Below are 6160 nucleotides of genomic sequence, written 5' to 3' on the forward strand. Positions count from 1 at the left end.
TATTTTCTGTATGTTATATTTACTTGTTAGTCCTGGTAGTTTTCGTATGTATTTGTCTGATTGTTTTTTATCATACCTAATGCACCTATTATGATAAGAATTGTTTCTGTTTTTAGACTCCACATTCAAGGTACCTCTATTTCCAAGTCTTAGCATTTTGAAAATTTCTCCATGTCTCTTAGAGAAACGTTGTCATCTGTTGGTATTGATATATCGATTAAAAAGCATATTTTTTTTCTTGGTGATCTCTGACAACTATATCCGGACTATTGGCCTTAATTTCTCTATCTGTGTGTACTGGCATATCCCATAGTATGGTTGCTTTCTCATTTTCTGCGACCTTTTCTGGCGTGTGCCTATACCATCTTTTTTCTGTTGTTATTCCATAGCATTGACATAGCTTTCAGTGTATATAGGTTCTAACTCTCTTGTGTCTGTGAATATATTCACCAAAGAAGAAAATTAAAAACATAAATCTAAAAATATTGGATAAAAACTAAATCAAACCAAATTTATATAAATTTAAAATATATAAATGAAGAAGGTAAAATGAGAAAATGAGAAAGCTGCTGACAATGTCAAAAGTTTTATAAAACCTTTGTATTTCAAGCGCAAAGGCCCATCATCATCATCATTGTTTAACATCCACTTTCCATGCTGGTATGGGTTGGACGGTTTGACTAGGGACTGGCAAGCCAGGAGGCTGCACCAGGCTCCAATCTGATCTGGCTGTGTTTCTACAGCTGGATTCCCTTCCTAACACCAACCACTCCGAGAGTGTAATGGGTGTTTTTTATGTTCCACTGGCAAGGGTGCCAGTCAGGAGGTACTAGCATCGGCCACGTTCAGATGGTGCTTTCTACATGCCACCGGCACAGAAGCCAATCAGGCTGGCACATCGACCACATTTGGATGGTGCTTTTTATGGGGAGCCAGTCAGGTGTCACTGGCAACGACCCATGCATGAAAGGTGCTTAAAAGAATTTGTGAAATGTCCAGTTATGCCGCTTCTGTTAACCCATTTAAATCCCTTAGGGAATTTGCACCTCTGAACCTGAAATATAATATTATTACAAAACTTTCTACATTGTCAGAGGCTTTCTATACTCTCTTTTTACCGTCTTCAAGATTACAATACTTCAAGCAAACTACAACATCTCTATATTTATAAATAGCAAAATGTCTGTGTGTTTGTGTGTGCTTTATACAAATCAACAATTTTTCAGTTAGAGGGCTCACACTTTCTATGGTTATTCAAAACCATCCAAGGGTGGTCGTGCACATCTTTACATTTCCCCAGTTACCCCGCAAAGCCATTAAAAATTCAATAGAAGTGACTTTTTTGTGAATTTTCTATCCAAAACCCAATCAAAATGCCCGAAACTTGATACGTCAATTGAATGCCAGCTAGCTGTATATGATTGGTCAGAGATTTGGACAGTGTATGTACGTACGCACGCAGCTGTATATGCATTCACTAGCACTGTGACCCGGCAACGCCAGGTCATAGTGCTAGTTCTTATATAAATGTTTGGACTTGTTATTTTTTTTAATATTTAAAACCAATTCTCTGTCTCTGTTTTGTCTTAAGGCATCTCTTTTTGGTTTAGTTCAGCTTCTTTGAAGTAATTTACAGATGTTACTGTACTTGGTTCTGTGTTTTGAATAAATTAACACAAAAAATAGTTTAGATAATTTGTAGAACCATAGATAAAATGGTTTGTTGGATTTACCTATAACTTATCTTCAGTTACTATTCAAAGTTTAGTCGTTTATCCTTCTTGGGTCAACATATTAAGGTACCTATCATATACTAAGGTCATTTAAACCAGTTAAACTCCTCCACCTACTTCCTAAAAATGTTACCTTGTGCCCAGCTAACAAATTATCATCATTGGATGGTTAAATAAGCTGTGGAAGCAATCAGACAGACGGACACAAAGTTCTTGTCTCTTAGTGTTATGTTTTAAACAACCTAAACAATGAAATGTCTTCAAAGGCATAATCGATATCTTTAATAGAGTAAAACGTTATTAGAAAGATCAATAAAATTATGTATTCCCAACACAAATAAGGACTCTCGTTAATTATTATTATTTGAAGATAATATCGGCAGCAGTATTTAATCTCTTTTGGGTTCTTATTTTAAAAGACTCTGCCTTCTATTTTTCTCGTCCATAATTAATGAACTCGAGTAATACATTACAATGCCGCATTTTTCCTTTCACCTAAAATTTCGATTTTAAAGCCTTTTCCGCTAAAAAAAAAAAAAAAAAAAAAAAAAAAAAGAGTAATCTCCCTTGATATTTAAGATCAGGCGAAGGGAGATAATTAGAAAGCCAACAATTGCAGCGTGGAAGGTGTTTAGAAGCCATTTAAAAACCTCACAAAAAAACGTTAGATTCACTTCAACATTTAAATTTAATTGCCAAAATATTTTCGTCGCTTTGAGACTGCAACCTGTTCACTAACAAAATTCCGTGGTGCATCAAAGGTTTTTGAAATTTAATATTTCGTAAAACTGTAATGGTGCTGAATGATTAAAAACAAAAGTTGTCAGAGGGAATGGTTTAATTCATCATCATCATCGTTTAACGTCCGTTCTCCATGCTAGCATGGGTTGGATGGTTCCACCGGGGATCTGGGAAGACAGAAGGCTGCACCAGGCTCCAGTCTTATGTGGCAATGTTTCTACAGCTGGATGCCCTTCCTAACGCCAACCACTCCGTGAGTGTAGTGGGTGCTTTTTACGTGCCACCTGCACAGGTGCCAGGCGAGGTTGGCAATGGCCACGGTAGGATTGGTGCATTTTACGTGCCACCGGCACGGTAGCCAGTCGAGGCGGCGCTGGCATTGGCCACGATTCGGATAGTGCTTTTTACGTACCACCAGTCCTGGGGTCCTGTCTTCTGCCGGGTGCCAGTCATAGGATTGGTTCAATTTCGATTCCGATTTCGATTTAATTTTTCAAAATCCGTTCTGGCTACGTTTATTTTTTTTTTTTTTACCTCAAACGGATCCAACCACTACCCATAATGTAGTACTAGCTGTGGAGGAGGAGGAGAGGGTGGCAATATTTCTGCCGAAAAACAAAGAATCCCAATGACAGACATTGTACATGACAGGAAACAGCACCAGGTGGATGTTAGGTCTTTTGTTCCCCTTGGTTGCAAGTTCAAATCCCTCTGCAGGCAGATACATGTTAATGACATCCATCAAATACCATTCTGCAATTTAGTTAAAAACAACCACCAACTATTTAAGAGCAGTGTGGAATTTTAAATGTTTTATTCATAAGTTTCATATATCATCATTATTTGACTTTCATTTTTCCATGCTGGCATGGGTTGGACAGTTTGACCAGAGCTTGTAAGCTAGTGAGTGGCACCAGGTTCAGTTCAATTTGTCTTAGCTTCTATGGATGGGTGAGTCACAAAGTAATGCCATTTTGTTTAGGACAGGTGTAATTACCAACACAGGAACATGTATCATACATCAAAATGAAGCTGGTCCTCTGTGGATCACCTCTCTACTTCTCAACATAGTCACCATTTCTCTCAATAGCAAGGTTCCACCTTCGAATGAGAGCATGTATCCCTGCCCCGTAAAATTCTGTTGACTGTTCTTTGAGTCACTTCTTCACTACAGTTTTCACTTCCTAGTCACTGGAATAATTTAGCACCTTCAGATTATCATCTCTTCGGCCCCATGAAAGAGGTTTTGAGAGGCAAACATTATTCCAGTGACGAGGAAGGGAAAAACTATAGTGAAGAAGTGGCTCAAAGAACAGTCAACAGAATATATATATATATACATACACACACACACACAAGAGTTACAGAATGGAGTAGGTAAGATCTGAGCTACATATGTTTCATAGCGAGCGGAATCTTGGAAATGGTAAATATGCAAGCGAAGTGTATACCGCAGGCTACTCTTCAGGCCATGGGTATCTTGATTAAATTAAAGATTATATTGTCGCAAGGAGGTACGTGTTGACACATGGACGATTCAGTCATAATGTGTAGAGAGCAGAAAAGGAGAGGAGAATATAAATGTAGGGAGAAATCAGGATTAAAAGAAGAAACAAAAAGAAAATATATTATTTTGGTTTGGTTTAGGTTTGGTCTTATTCCTGACAGGATTTATGTGGGTAGCAGGTTATTACCTGTAACCTTAGGCATCCAGAAGTTTCAGCAGTCTTCTGAGTGCTTAGAATTCTCCTGATAATCCTTGCTGTCCCTAAGAGACAAACTTTCTGTAGAAGCTCTGCTATTCCGATCTCCCTCAGCCGTTTGTCTTTATGTTTGCTTATTGTTTTCAACACACCAATTATCATAGACACAATCTTTACTGTTCTCATACTTCAAATTCTTCCAATTTCAAATTTTAAGGGATTGTATCTATTTTTTCTTCTTCTTTCTTTACAATCCTGGAATCAAACAGACATGTTGGGTTAATTAGTAAGCAACTTCACTTTTCTTAATCTATAATCGTTATGCCTGGTCTTTTATTTGCTTGTCTGTTTGAATAAGAAAGTCCCACAAAATCTTACATTTCTCCGACTCCAGTGCTCTTTCAATTTGATGATTGTACCAGGTTTCCAGCTTCAAATCCCCATTTTTGGCAAAATTTTCAGTGTAAACTTTTACACCCTGATCGTGCTTCCATTTCTTATATTCTTCCTGTGACAACTTTGAGCATTCTGCCACAATGTGTTGCATTGTCTTGCTCCAAGTTCCACAGGCTCTACATTTTTATGACATATATTTTTTGTCTCAAGTTGTTTGTTTTTATTGCTTGATCTTGGGCTGCTACAATTAGGCTCTCTGTTTCTGTTTTTAATTGCTCCTTTTTTAACCAAGCCCAGGATTTTGTTTCACATGTCTTTAAGTGGATCTCCAAAATTGGCCATGCAGAGGTTTCTCTTCAATGTCTGGTATGCTCTCTTTGTATTTCATTTTTGTCCTTTTCTCTTATTACATGCTTCATTACCTGTTCTGTATTAACTGCTTTTAGTAGTTTTTTGTGCTTTTTCTTGCCATCTAATCCACTTCTTTCTACCACTATTAAGCCCCTTCCATCCTGGTCTCTCCTCAAATACAGTCAGTTGATATCAGCTTTCGGATGTTGGACTCCATACATCGTCAGAAACTCCCTAATTTTTCTGTCAAGTTTCTTTACATCATTTTTGGTCCAATCTATAATTCCAATTACATATCTGATTAAGGGTATTGCTCTTGAATTTATTGCTTCAATAAGATTTTTGGGATTCAGCTTTGACTACAATTGTCTTATCCTCTTTGTGAACTCTCTACTGGTAATTATTAATGTTATTATTATTTTTATCATTATTGAGTGAGAGAGCAGTGCATGCCATCAAAGTGACACTGGGGTAAAATATACGAAGCCCAGTATACCCATCATGACTACCCGTCTGATAACGGTACACTAGGCACATGCATCACCACCATATGTGCGCAACATGGTGATCTCATATCAAGATAAACAGCACATGACCTTGCAGGTGGGGCCCAGTTAGAATTTTCTTTTGGTCGAATAACCCATCCCGCTCAAAAGGTCCCTGAATAAGGATTGTTTAAGGATGTTGAACGAAACGCACATGTTTCAAGAGGTGAAATATTCAAACCCCAAAGAATCCCTCTCAACACATGGCTATGATGCTCCCCTACTACTTCTGTTTGTGATCAGAGATGCACATATCGTCAGCCACTAAGGGACATGCTCAACTGGTTACGGTGAAACAACTAACAAGCAAATCTGTGGTATTGAGCTGAATATTTGCTGTAGCCCATCTTTTATACCAAGACAAAACAATGTACATGATAAAACTTCCAATCAGTTAAGACAGAAGCCATGAGAGCCACTGCCTGGTACTGCATCAAGGCATTTTATTATTATTATTTTTATTATTATTATTAAGGTGGTGAGCTGGCAGAATCGTTTGTAAACTGAGAAAAATACTTAGTGACATTTCATCGATCTTAAAGTTCTGAGCTCAAATTCTGCAGGGGTCAACTTTACCTTTCATCCTTTTGGAGTCGATAAAATAAATACCAGTTGAACACAGGGGTCAATGTAATCGACTTACCCCCTCCCCCGATCTTGCTGGCCTTGTGCCAAAATTGGAAATCATTAT

The 6160-nt window shown here is 37.8% G+C and overlaps 1 protein-coding gene across 3 annotated transcripts in view; it reads left to right on the plus strand.

Moving 5' to 3' along the window:
* Window positions 1–6160, plus strand: part of LOC115209275 (multiple epidermal growth factor-like domains protein 6) — a 96130-nt gene that overhangs the window by 46581 nt on the left and 43389 nt on the right. The window lies entirely within an intron of this gene.

This window comes from Octopus sinensis, linkage group LG3 (genome assembly GCF_006345805.1).
Source record: "Octopus sinensis linkage group LG3, ASM634580v1, whole genome shotgun sequence".
Taxonomy (NCBI): Eukaryota; Metazoa; Mollusca; class Cephalopoda; order Octopoda; family Octopodidae; genus Octopus; species Octopus sinensis.